Below are 15,609 nucleotides of genomic sequence, written 5' to 3' on the forward strand. Positions count from 1 at the left end.
GTCTATTTGTATCGCTGAGCGACGGTAGTTTTTCGTCATCATATCATAACATGTATACGCATGCAATCGAAATCTGTCAAAATGTCCGATCAGCTTAAAAACCATTTAACCTGTAGTGACCGCACGGGCTTACGACGAGATTGTTATTATTTTTGTTTCTATCCGTTATCGTACTTTTTTACACCGACATTCAGTAAACATATTTTTATAAATGTTTACTCGTTATTATATAAAAACATTGAAATATGAGTAAAGTTACAATATCATGTATTTTATACGAATTGTAGCCACCGTAGATTGTGCAGTATGTGCTTATAATATCATAAAAAAAAAAAGATTTTATTAAAAACACTAACGAAAATTTGATTTACTCTGTGTTATCTTATCAGCAGCTCAAACGATGCAAAAAATGAATTATACTCTTTTGGAAAAAAAATAATAAATAAAAAAATACATTTACCTAAAACTTAAAACCTTTTTTAGCTTTTTGTTTTCACAAAACACCAGTACATTATATATAAAAAATGGTACATGCATTGCGCTTCATTCGATGAATAAAAATAATATTTAGCTTCATCAAAATAAGTTGCTGCTTCAGCTTCTACGCAAAGAAAAATCCTTTTTAAACTGCACAAAGTACTATAATATTTAAAGTTTTGCAGTACCACTGAGAGGTAAGTTTTGAGGGGGTTTAAACCGCTCTCAGCTCATATACTCGTAATATAGTTTTATAAAATATTGCTCACATGAATATAATGTTATTTCTGACTTAATATTTAATGATCTTAATATTTCTAAGTACGTATTTAGAAATTATTTTTATTGTGGAATATTATTATATTATTATGGCTGATATTTCTAAATTTGTACAGTTAATAATCGAACTTATGCTCTTTTATATAAGTCTATGAATATAAATAATCTATAATAAATATAAAAATTAATAATTTACTAGCACTTTTTATGTTTACCCATATCTTAATATGAAATTATTTTGCACGGACTGATCTCATCAGAAATTAAATGATTAGTGCGACCTATTACGTTATTATCGAACGCAAACCTGTTTGCTAGTGTGTATGTGTGTGTGTGTGTGTATAGATGCATGAAAAGCAAATTAATCGTTATTGATGATTTATCTATATATTATACATATATACATCATCATGTTATGGCGGACAGAATGCAGCATGCGTTTAAATTATAATAGTTAAATGCAATTATGCAGATGATAACAATTAACAGATAAACCAAACCCGACCAGTTTTCGCGGAACACGAGGTTATCGGTCGACAAGTCAACGAAATTTTAATATTCTTAGGTCTTTTAGTATAATGTAGGTACTTATTTATGCAAGTGTGTGTACAGCCAGACCGTTTTTCGATTACGGATTGTCATTCAAGGCTTTCGCGAACACATTTATCCACAGAAATATGACTTGAAAGACAGAGAAAGAGAAAGAGAGAGTATGTGCATGAATGATTGACGACGCAGAGGACTATTGTAATAGAGTATTCGAAGAAGTCGGACCCGGTAAACCCGGTCCGGCGGTTAACCGTACGTACAATTGAACGAACACAACTACGGTATAATATATATATTATGTGTGCACGCGCGCGCGTGGAAACGATAATTAATAATAAATCGTTATTATGCGTACACGGATTGCCGTACACCCGCCCTGTAGCCGCTATCAACCCCCGCGCAAGGTGCGGATTAAAAACAAATTAGCCGGCGCGCACATGCTTGTATAGTATATTATAATCACGACGAAAACGACAATGCGGAATATTAATAACTAGGACTCGTACGCGTAGCGTAAACGTGCATAATAATATTTACTGGATGCTATTATACCGTACACATTGTATACACCCTTTATGGGCTATTACGCGGACGCGTAAATGCTGCGCGCGATGCGTCGGCGGAATGTGTGTGCAGTGCGCGTGCATTCGGTGGAGCGAAATCGATAAATCGTCGTCGTCGCGAAATAATTTGCACGTGTACATACGTGTCTAGTAGTAATTCATATTATATATTTTACACGTTTATGCGTTTCGATGTAATAACGAACGCGTTCTGCAAGCACCGCGGGTAGCCGGTCGCGAGTAATGCTTGTGCGTACGATTTCAATCGCGAAACCGTACACCATTACCACGACCACCACGGTAACGAAAAAAAAAAAAAATAAATAAATAAATACTAGTTTTAATACGATATAGCTGTTATTTATTGTTTATTATTATCATAACTGTTACATGTAGTGAGTGCGAAAGATATTACACGTCGTAAACGGGTTGTGTACGCGTATTATTGTCATACGATACAACGCGCGAAATTGATATTATTATTATCATATTTTGTTGGCTTTATTGACACCGTATCGCGTTTTTCGTAATCGCGTTCGCGCACCAATATATAATGATGTTGTGTTCACGAATACCGTGTTAGCCTGTGCGCGATGAACCGGGCACTAACGTCGGACGGGCAAGATATCATAGCTAAACATTTGCAATTTTGCGTACTGTACTCGAAACTTTTTGTGTCCTGTGGCGTGATTAGCAGTTAGAAATTTGGTATCGATTTCAATGCGTATCATAGAAGTTATGTAATTTTTTTCGTACCCATTTAGTGTAAGTGTTTTTGTGACTTGAATTAATGCGATTTTATTAAACTCTTTGCTTTTTGCATAAGGTACATGGCAGTGTGCTCGATTTTATTTGATAGAAATAGGTGATTATAATATTCACAGACCACCGCTAAGTGCATCAGAGTCGACCACATGTATATTATCATTCAGTTTAAATATACATACACACGCATGTACACATACACATATTTATGTATAATTTGTATACCCAACCCATATTGAAATATTGTACTACTACTACTACTACTACTACTACTACTACTACTGTGCATTTGGTGCGCGTCCAGAGCTTTGGATCGATACCGGACGTAGTACGTATATACGACAACTTCTTAAACATCCGCGAGGCGTATACCGCTGTTTGAGATAGGCTCGAAAACCTATAAAACTTCCTGACGAAATATTATTCATTACACTTTGTCGTCCCGCCCTCAGGGGTAGAAAAACAACTTTGGTATAGTCTTTTAAGATCTTTGAGCACTTGGATGTTTAAATATTTATTATTCGTATATAAGTGCGATGTAAATAACAGTTCTAACCTCTGCCCCAGAATTATTTTCATCGCATTTCCGGTAACGAAGCATGATGATATACCTGCGCTGTTCCGTGTAACACACATTGTTCTTTTTCCGATTTTCGGGGTTAAATATATAAAAATATTTTCTCGTAAAAAACGTCAAAAATCAAATATTTGTGTAACCACGTTTTAATGACAATAGCTCTAGAAAGCTAAGAAATGGATTCTGAGACGACTTCGATTTCTGTTGGCTATTCCAACGATGTTTTGCGATCAAAACGCTATTTTTATAAAATGGCTGTGTTTTCTGGAATAAAACTGTGGTTAGGTTAACGTGCAAATGCTATGCCGGAGGAGAATGAAACCACGTTCACTTCGGCCAACAATTTTCGTAGCAGACCGCAGACCGTGAAAACCAACGACGACGAATTGAAAGCGTTATTTTCACCCTATCCGCTGGGGGACGATGAGAGGGACACCCGGCAGTAAGTCTTACGTGACAGATATAAAGTGACATTCGCTCTCACTGCGTAGTATTGTATTTTCGTATACGCACACAAACGCTCGCTTACACATATTATATGCGTTTGTGTGTATACATATATACGATAATATGTGTGCTTCAGAGATATGTGCGGTTTAGTCGAATAATAACACTGTGCGCGAGCAATATTTCGGGTTCTGTGGCGTTTTTTCCCTTCCAAACTCGGTCTTGACTTTTCCTTCACGTCAAAACGACTGCTGTGTACCGAAAACACACATATATAATATATATATATATACATACACATCATAAGTATCAGAGGTCCACGCGTACGCGATATCATATTAGTTCTAAGGGTGTTCCAAAAATCCTTCTGTCAAATAAAAGCCACTTTTTCTACAAATACATAATATTTATACATAGTTATGTGCGCTGTCTACGTATTTATATATATATATAAAATGCATGGCGCCGGTGATCGGCTAGTTCGTACATAAATCCAGGACCGCGATTTTAAGATTTTTTCATCCGGGCCTACCAACCTGAGAACACAGAAAAATTCTATTTCTATACCGTAGTTATACCACCGGTAGTACTCGTAGTTTCTTGATGAAATTTGTATTTAAAATATTACATTTGATGCGATATGTGAATCAACAGAAAGTTAAAAATCCGACGGTCACACATATTAGTAGTTGTATCAAGTCACTCGCGTGTACCGTCTAAGGAAAATCGACTTCCTCCCAAAATTATGCACCAAACACATGTCCGCGGGGACATAAAATAATTCGTTATAAACGTATAACAATATTGACGAACGTATACAATCACTTCGCGTAAAAGCAGCGTATTATGTTGCACAAATTATGAAACGCAGGCGGCGGCGGCGGCGGAGTTACGGCTCTAACCGTCACCCGAGACCGTCGCGTTTTGCATAACTCGCATTCGCGGAAACGCGGGCAGCACACGCGTTGAGATATTCAGACGATCGTATCGTTTTCAGACGTGCGCACAACAACAACAACAATAATAACAATAATAATAATAATAATAATAATACGGTAATCACGTAGACGCGCGTGTGGGTACATTATTTTTGTGACCTACGGCATACGCACAGCGTTGTACGCGCGATACATTATATCATATTATCGGGCCGACACTCGATTTTTGTTGTACAAACATATTAGTGGAAGGTAATGACCGGGTTCGGCCGAGAATAACTGCCAGTCGCGCGCGCGTTCCGTCGCTCGGAGGCGATCTCTCTTCGTACGTGCACAATAAGGTGCGCGCACAAACGCCGTTCCGTTCCGAACGTGAGCTCGTTCGCGTAGTGCGACGGCCTGCGGAGCGTCTGCCATTGAAATCGTATTGATCGCGCACCGGATTGAGCCGTGGAATGTAATCCGTGAGGCACATGGCAACTATATGTGTCGGCGCTGCCGTATGCATGTTTATCGTTTTAAATTGCCGCGACGATTGCGACGCCACGCGCCGTAGAAAACGAGGGTCGACAACGGCCTGCCGCAACGAATGATTCGCGCACAGACTGCAAGCGATGTTTATCGTAGCTTTGTGTGATCCATCAGATCTTCGAAGACGAGCGTTAGGGGCGTCGCGGCAGCGGCCGAGATCACCTTAAGACATATGAATACGAGTTACGGAGTTAAACTGGTGAAACGTTAACTTATCAAACAATTGTGTCCCTTCGGTTGGAGACTAATGAGATTCATTTTTCGACGGGTTTTTTACTGCACAAGACGAATAATGTGGTATTTGTCACTAAACTCTATTACTGGGTTCGAAATTAAAAGTAAAGAATCAACATTTGGTCATATTTTTGAATATAAAATCAAATTACATAAAACGATAATCATTTCAAACCACGGAATCGATATAAAATCGTTAAAAACCTTTTAAAATAAAAAAAAAAAAAAAAGTCAAGTATTGTTAACGAATGATTGAGTATATTTTAGCTAAAATAAAATTTATTTTATAACGAAATTCAGTACAGTTGAATTGGTAAAAAAAAGCTATCACACACGGGCAGTAGATAGATAAACCGTATATTAAGTGCAATTAATAAATGAAATGTATAAAAAAAAAACCAACAATTGATAGAAAAAAAAAAGGTCAAATTGAAGGCAGCTGAAAAATACCAATTTTATCAAGAGGTTGTTTTAAGAGTCTTTATCCAATTGATGATGCCACAACAATAAATAATATTTCGGACGAAAACGAATTAATGAGAGTTGCAGTGTATATACCTGTATATGATAAATATACATTGTCCATCGACACATTATGATCAACAAGCGATATAAACTCTATTATAACTGCATGGGGTGGTTTGTTTTCAGCCGTATTCCCGTGCCACGAAGGTTGTTATTCATTATTATTACACTGATATTATTATTATTATTATTATTATTATTATAGGAGGTAGCAGGGAATTGCGTGTGCTAACTAGGAACGTTGTTTTGTCGTCGCTTCATAAAGTAACAAATTGTACACGATTAATTTCATAATTATCTCGCAGCCAGAGACCGTTTATCGGAAATCGTTTATCGCGTATCAGTAAAATGTTTCGAGGAATAATTGTTACGATCAATATTCAACTCAAACGTAACAAATATTGTGTTTATCACCCACGTAGCGTGCATTCAAGATATTATTATAGACATTGCGGTCGGCCAAACGCCGGGGATGTGAATGGTTGCGGCGTATACGCCATCCTTTGGATATTTAATCAACCATCAATTAAGACCTGGGGGGGGGGGACAAACTTGCGAAAACAGACGTCCCTACAAATTTGATTTACTCGAAACGCGTTCGCGTTCTACCGCTGATTAAAAGGGATATTTATTTTAACTCCGGAGTACAATGCCGTGCGGTGAGCGAGCACTGGCGGGTGGACGGTGGCAGCGTCGACGGCGGCCGCGGCGAATGAATTTAATTATAGTCGCACCTACCCGAGTGCGGCGCATTGTGAGCACACGTTTCGATCTATTTTCACGAGGAAATATAGTATTTTCGTGGCAAGAAGAAAACAGCGGAGAAAAATCATCGTCACTCCCGTGGACGAAATAATGTTATTATGTAGGCATATGCAGGGGTGGATTGAAGATATTTTTCGCTCGAGAAAATATAAAGTCATAAATAAATATAGTTATATATAAATATATGTCTAAAATATAAAAAAATTGTAATCCGCATAAAATCCTATTAGAAAATTTTCTGATTTCATATATACCGATCCACCAGGATTAGTAATTCTTTCAAAACTCACCGTCGTCATTATCCGCGAACAGAATCTCATACACACGTTCCGCACATTTTTTACTCGAAAGCTTAGACTTTCAAGATATGATCATTTCCCATAACTATACCTACATGCGAGAGTAATAAACTGGAACGGACCGCCGACGTTGTGCGCGAGAGGGATGGTACTATGGCATATTATCATCACTATTATTTGTTACATTTTTTATGTAACATAACTTGCGACGTCACATCATACACACATTATCCGTGCTTTTTCCACAGAATCGCGTTTCATCCCCTCCGTCGTTTTCAAGTCCACTACCCGACGCCCTACCCGTGGCCTAATAAAAACAGTGGCAGCACGTGACAGTTTCCACTACACACTCTGCATTATAATAATAATACGAATATTAGGGCGTACGCGCGATCGTAAGTAGGAACACGTTTTACTGAGCAATATATTCATGTTTACATGTACTTTACGTATATAGTTACGGTATTCTGCGCATAGTATGTCATACGATTATTTCTCTCGAAACCCCCGATCACATGATGTCTTTGGGTTAAGCGCCCGTCCCGTAGCGTAATCTGCAAGTGGAACTTCTCGTGCAGAAATCCGTAACGAGTTGTTTTAATTGTACGCGCGCGTGAGTAAATACAGCAGCCGTCGCGGCAGTGAAACGGTTTGTTTTTTAAATATTCTTCAATTTTCACATGCTAGATACTTGTCACTAGCACTGGCTAGACGGAAACGACCCGAAACGCGATTAAAAATAAAAATTAAATGAGGTGTGACGGTGGCGACAAGCTAGCGCGGTGTGAAAGTTTTTAGTAAAAAAAAAAAAAAATGTAATAAAAAATTGAAAAAAAAATTGATTACCCAGTGAGTCACAAAAAGCGGTAGTCTAACTTTTTAAATATAAACACAAAAGTTTCGCATTACTTGTTTCTTTCTGTATATTTATTATATTTATAATATTTGCTCTATCAATTATGCCGTATTCCGTTTTCATTGAATTTTCGCAGCGATTACCATTGATGTATACTTATACATTAAATAAACATCTAAATAGTGAATAAATTGATATTTTTTGTGTAAACGTTCACGTCAAAGTATAAAACTCACCATTGTATAAGACTATATAAGACATAATTGTCTCGTTCGTAATTTTCTTTCGAAAAAAATTAACTATCAGTTCAATTGCCGCAGTCCTAACTAATTAACTAATTTTATATAATCGTAACTAATTACAAGTGGAAATAATACAATTCATTATAATATTTGGAAGACATATAAACGCCATCTACTAGAAAGAAATACGTGGACAATGGTTAAAAAAAAGAAAGAAACAGCAAAAAGTTGGTCCGGTGGCGGTTTTACTGTCGGTCTTTAGGGGGTATCGTCCGACTCACAGCTCTAAGCCACTAAAAGCAGCCAATTTTTTTTATTTTTTAACGTATTTTATAAATTTTTCATCATTTTCATACACGTACACAATTACACATGATTTTTTTAGATTAAGGCGGACATGATAAGCCGTATATACGTCAAATGTGAAACACTACAGTATACTAAAACCTTGATTAGGTGCAATTGGTATGATTAGCCCGTTTTTATTCGTTTTAGATGCATTTGATAAATCAAATCAATATGTAAGTATATTATAGTATATTAGTAAAACGTGCTAGTTCTAGTGTTTATTAAAATTAAAACTAGACACAAATGTCAATCAATAATTAGTTGTTCGTGTAACAATAATAATAAAGACGCGAACACGATGCTTTTTCATAATTTTCCTATGCATTGCTTGGCTCGTTGATTTTCGTTATTTATAGAGTATAAAATAAAATTATAATTTAAACGACGAGATTCACTTATAATCAAGAAATTGAAAGCACACACATTTGTATTATGATGACGTATATAAAGGAAGAAATGTTTATCAAAAAATTATATGTCTGCCAGGATTATTTTCCAAGCATAATATTTTGGACATTCAGTTTTAATACTTAAAAGTATTTTTGGTCATCCTCGGTTTTTTCAATATTTCTTGTAAAAGGTTTATTCGACCAAATACTTTTAAAACTCAATAACGTCTAAGCAGGGTTCAAAAGTTTGCAGCTAACCGCTGTCACGTACATCCTTTGCATCAAGCTCGCACCACATAGCCCTTCTATGTTATATACGTTAAACTTCAAAATATATTTTCATATATATGTTAATATACTATAATATAATGTATTTTTATGAAATAAAAATAAAAAAAGTCTCTTAATAACAGTGGTATAATGCAATATACATTTTTATAGAATATATATTTTATTGAAATTTACTATTCGATTTTTGATGACAACGCATATAGTGCGAATTGTAAAATATAAAAATAAATCCATTAGTAATATTAAATCATGCGAAAGCCAAGAGCATCAATAATAAACAGATGGTTTTGTTAACTGGACCATCGGTCAAAAAATGACTTTGTCCAATTTAAATTCACAGTATATTTAAAATATAATAATCACCCCGGAGGGGATCAGTCGACCCTAAATCACGTGATTACAGTAATTATACTCTTCTGTAAAAACAGATATACGTATATAATATATATATATATATTTTATAGTATCAAATAACAAATAACAGCTATTCTACGTAGGTATATCTATTGTAGTAGACGAGTAGTAGTAGTTAGATTTCTATAGCCCTTTTTTAATTTTTATACTTTTTTTTTAGATATAGTATTAATTACCCTTCGCGCGCAAGATTAAAAACGAAATATTCTTTTGCATATATTATTTCAACGTAAAGAAATGCAAGTGTAATTTTTTTATGTTCTTTTTTATTTCGTGTGCACTTAACACGCACTCAGTAAAATGACGGTAAATAATGGTGTGTGTGTGTGTGTGTATGTGTATATATATATATATATATATAAAGTTGTCATTGTATATGGTCCTCGTTAAATTTTACAGTAATTATAAAATATTTACATAATTCAAAAGTGTACCACACAGAGCTATACATTAACACACAACATACACATAAACACACACACACGTGCACAAATAAACATAGACACAAAACATAACATGTGATGTTCCTTTTTAAAATTTTTAATATTACATCACATTTTTTTGTATAAATAATGAGTTTTAATTATTCTTACATTTTCGTTCCAAGGGTAGCTAGTGACGGATCCTTAGAAATTTTTTTCGCGAACACCAGTGTTCACTGCACGCAACAGACATAATTTATTTTTCACGTTGCTATTGGATACTATTTACGCTTTGCAGCAGTCTTATATTTTCGACAGACCCCTATTTCGGACATTGAATACATGGCTCTATTGGATATTATGTCGCTAGTAAGTCGTATACGCTTTATGCTCTCCGATCAGCTAAGCTCCATTAATACCAGCGTGCCAAACGTCACCCAAAGGCAATGAGGCTACTTTTAAGAACCATTTTTCAAAATAAAGGGAGAAAAAGAGAAATAGAGAAAAAAATCGATGAGAATATAAAGAACGTAAAAACACGAAGGGAAAACAGGTCTTGTACCATATTTTGTTAATATCACGTTTTTGTTTACAAATATTAGCATAAACGAGTAAGTTGAATCATGACTTTAATCAAAACTTAAAATCTCAAGTATACGTTTTTTGTCGTTGTCACCGCTACCGTCGTTGAATACATTGCTGTAGTAGTTCACAAGACTCATTTCAGAGTGATTATTTATGAAAATAAAAAAGAAAAAGGTGTAACGTAGTTTACGAATAATAATAAAATAATATTATGGGAAATAAATATTTAAGTTTTAATGTTATATACTTGCTGTATTTATTTTAAGCTCCAGGCGCAGTGACATTGAGTGGATCATATGTCAAACATATATTTTCGAGTGTAAGGTGTATAGTTTTTATACGTCAAGAATAATTTACTTTTGAACGCGTGGAAGGGAAAGTTCAAAGTTTCAATATAAACAAGTTTAAGTGACGAGCAATTTAGTAAGCACGTAAACATATTGTTCGGTAAACTTGTAATCTCTAATATAGTGAAAACTAGAACTTCCTGTCAATCTCAAAGAGTTGAAAGATAAATGTTGAGGAAAATATAACTTGGAAAGTTCAAGAGATCTTAACTTTGAAGGTAAATAAAAATCATTAATTGTAATAGCTTATCAAAGAATGGTAAATAATACGGTGTTATAAATGTTTTACAAAACAGTACACCATATAATTATATTCAACTGCTAGCTTATGCTAAACATATAGTGTTACAAATAGTGTGTGCTACTTGGGACAATATGATTTATAAGGCTAAAATACTGTATTGCCGAATGATAGGAAGCTTGCGTATGTAAAGGGTAATTGCATCTGTTAGATGGAAATGGCTCGATAAACAAAACGTTATTAAATTACGAGTTTGTAATGTCGGGAATGACAGTATTAATGGATTATGTACTGGCTATGACCATAAACCGAGTATCAATGTAATTAATTTCTCAGATTATGTATAATATTGAACTTGCTATATTGTATACAAATTGAATAATTGCCACCCTTTAATGGCAGATAATACGTCCGCGTTGTTGTAGTAAACGTTATATGTTACTTGTGTTTTGACCGGAAACAATGTTTCGAATTAAAAAAAATATTTTCCTATATCAAGTAATAGATAAACGGTACGTATGTGGCTAGAATTTTAAAAATTTAAAAGTTGAAATTAATATATTTTATTATTATAATATGTAAGCAGCAGATTATAGTAATGTATGTAAAACGTTTAATTTGTATGGGTATTCCATAGTTTTATTTTTGTTCATATAAAATTATGTACACGACGGTGGTCGTGACGGGTACAGACATTAAAAAGCAAAAGTTGAGAGAACCATTTTAAAGGAAATTAGATACTTCATTGATTCGCCAATTCGACGCTATCAAACTAATAGCGCAACAATATCAGCGGTATAATATAATGAAAGAATGCCCTTGAGATCGCCACAACGTGCCGAGCCACGCAGAACGTAGGTTACGTATCTAACATATCGACACTATATATTGGTTTCTCGCAAAAACTGTTTTATACACATATCGCAACAATGTGTACAGCCAACAAAAAGATATTTAAGGCCCAGCGAATCCTTTTATATATATATAATTGGGCTGCAGGTTCTCATGGGATCCGGGTCACTGTGTATGAGCTACATTCTAAAGTCCACTGCGTACATTTATTTATACTTATATTCATACACATGTGTGTACGTACACTACACGTACAACAAAACCTATATGTTTGCCGGACTGTTGTTGGTGTATACACTGAATTAATGACTCGGCCCCGAGTGTATTCCCGGCTGATAGTTGTATACGTGCTTTTTGCTTTGTTTGTTAATACCGTTTTAGCTTTATATACGTATACAGTCTCGGGGAACACACGACGGACCCTAGTCGTCGGTGGTTACAAGGGGACCTCTAAGATCTATTTTCTCAAACATAATTAAATTCAATTTAATGGACGACAAAAATTATAACTGATTTATTGTAATAAAATATTATTCGTACTGCTCTTTTCTATTATAATCATTAATTTCATTTTGATTGTGTTATGCGTACATTTTTCGAGTATCCACGATTTGTGGTCAATCGCACACTCATTATATAACCGGATTTCCAAGACATCGAACGTGACGAGAACCGAAATAAACTCGTCTATACGCTACCATCTCATCTCATCATTTCACTCACCGGACCGAATGTTGGGCAATCATTTTGAATAAATCGAAATAAAAATATTTATATCCACTAAGGTTTTCAATTCGTGTGTATATTATATGCATATATACACTACGTAGACGTGGATATTATTATATGAAGTCCATTCGGATAACCACAAAACTATTATCGATTTCATGATCACAAAGCATCATCTCGGGTTCTTATATACAATAGGCAACGTGAATTTAATAGATTAAAAAAAAAAAATTACATTATTTTTAAGCCGTACTAATATATAAGGAATTTTTTGAATGGAATCATTTTCGTAAAACTATTATAAACGGTTTCCAATAAAATAAAATAAAAATAAAAATAATAACAATAATAAAAAAAAAAAAATGTACGAGTAGGTAAACTGTAAAAAATGATACATTTCTAGTTTATATACACATTTGGCGTACCCTCGGGACCTAAAGTTACCTTAAATTTTTCCTTCATTTTCACCGATATTCCATTAGAATCAGTTTAGTCAAATCAAATTTATAAGATGGTTTTAAATTATACATAAACATTTTTATGTACATACATTTTTACCGAACAATAAAATAATTGCGTGTTTATAGTTGACAATAACAATAACAATATATAAAAAATCATTGATGAGTTCACATAATGAGAAAATACAATGCGTTAGAACTATGCAAACAATGGTTACACTTACTGGGACTTGGGAGTTAGAACATACGTGTAACATTAAAACGAAAACAATCGAATATAATTGATTACAAAATCTATGATCCTATGTGGAGAGCTTGGAATGTTTAATTAATCGTGTAAAACATTTATCTATTTTATTTATTTTCGCAGGCAGAAATTAACAATAAGCGTTTTGATAAAAGCCGATGCAGTTTGAAATATAAATTGTAAAATTATTAATTAAGTATTTGATTGCTGGAAACTGTTTAAAATCGATTAATTCAAATTATATACTCCGAATTAATAGTTGCATACAATAATATGTTTAGAAAGGATATACAGTATATTAATATAAAAATATACACAGAGAATAATAAATTAGAATTGCGTTTGGGTGCTATTTAATTTCATGATAAATACGGAAAATAATTTTACCTTGAATCATAAAATAAGTTCATAAAATATCAGTTTTCATTTAAAATAAATTTTACCAACGACATCTAAAAAAAAAAAAAACAGGAAAGTTTTTATTTTTTAAATTAGAAAAATATAGTTTTTTATGACACCATTCTTAAAAAAATAGTATACTAAATTGGTTCAACTTTCTTTTATTACTCTTTTAAGTATACATAAATATTTTACTGTTCCACACAAGCTCAATAAAATGGAATTATCTTATCAATTTTAATGTATGTGTAAAGATATATTATTTTACGAAACTTAAATCCCTTAAAATTTGATTAAACAATAATTTTGTATTGAAATTAAACTTTGAATAAAATATAGATATATTAAATATAACACATAACACATAGATAAAATTTTACATTCGCATTATATTTTATTTTCGAATAATTATATTTTGTTTTTAGTACATTATTTCCATTTGAATGTTTATTTTATAAATTTACTTTTTATGCTTTGTTCATCGAAATTAACAGTTTAACAAATAAATTATAATCATGAGAAAGGTAATTTACATTCAGTGCCATACATTTTTATACAATTAATATTACTAATAATTATTTTTTACAATCTTTTATATGAATATAATAAGTATTCTTAACCATTTGATTAAAGAATATTATTGTTTGTTTAATGTAAACGTAAATATAAATATTTTTATTTTAGAAAACATAAGTCCAAAAAATGCATCTATACTTATACTGAAATACTGATCGACAGATTAAAAAAATAATGTAGTTATATGAATAAAACTTTTTTATTTTTTTTAAACTTTAAAAATCACATAAGGAAAATTTAAAAATATAAAATAAAATAAATACAAATTGGATATTGATAAAAAAAATAATATGTATTAAATATTTTAAAATAGTATTTGACTAGAATCATTTAATGAACGCAATAAATTTATCGTAGCTTCAAAATTAAAATTAATATCCTATGTTGATCAGGCGTAGATGAATTCAACGCAAGTAGTAGTTACTCGATTTATTATATCTGTACTCACCCCGTGTATATTTATTGTAATAAATTAATGACGCAATTAAAAATATAAATTTACTATGAAAAGCGAAAAGTGATCAGTATATTGCCTAAATAAAGGTTGTGTTGATCTCGAGTGGGAATCGGTTCTCGTTATATATCACGCCGTTTGTGGTAAAAATATCGTGGATTGCCATGTTTGATCGCTAGTAAATTTCTTTTTCCGAGACATTAATTAGTTTTTCGATTTTATTCTCATCGAAATCGCTTACGACTCTATAAAAATTGCAAAGTTATAATAATATTACCGTAGAAAATATTTCTTAACGCATCCAAAACTGGAACGTGTTGATAAATAAACGATAAACAATATGCGATATTTGTGCATGCTACACAGTGCTACTACTCGTCCACTCGAATTCGCGCGGGGGAGGGAGAACTTAATAAATAATTGAAATTAAAACACGATACATGTGTTCGTGAAATATATTAATGGTATTAGTTGGTTGTGCTTACCATGATGGTCAGTGGACCGGAAGAAGCCCTCCGAGAGGCTTGGGGTTGTGGTCCCGGGTAGCGCGATCCGCGTGTTCCGTTGTTGCGTTCGCGTCGACCGCGGCGAAGACGGTTAGCCCGCGAAGGAAAGGATTACGGAAAACGCGTGCGGTGGAGCGTCTATCATAGTCCGGTTCCGGTCGCGGGATCGGAAAACGTGTTCGCGTCCAGGGACAGTTACCGATGACGACGCATCGATGAAGAAAACCCTCGGGACGCGTTAATCGTTTATTGTTTGTTTTATATATTTTTCACGGGAAACCGTAAAAAAAAAAAAAAAAAA

At 33.6% G+C, this 15,609-nt stretch overlaps 1 protein-coding gene across 1 annotated transcript in view; it reads right to left on the bottom strand.

The window, feature by feature from the left end:
• The window catches only part of LOC112679302 (SLIT and NTRK-like protein 5), a 36,766-nt gene extending 21,163 nt beyond the window's left edge, over positions 1-15,603 (bottom strand). The window contains exon 1 of the mRNA XM_025549053.1: positions 15,288-15,603. The gene's annotated coding sequence lies outside the window, so the exon portion shown is untranslated. The remainder of the gene's footprint in view (positions 1-15,287) is intronic.
• Between the last annotated feature and the right edge of the window lie 6 nt (positions 15,604-15,609).

Source organism: Sipha flava, unplaced genomic scaffold (assembly GCF_003268045.1).
Source record: "Sipha flava isolate LNK unplaced genomic scaffold, YSA_version1 0_pilon_pilon, whole genome shotgun sequence".
NCBI classification, from domain to species: Eukaryota; Metazoa; Arthropoda; class Insecta; order Hemiptera; family Aphididae; genus Sipha; species Sipha flava.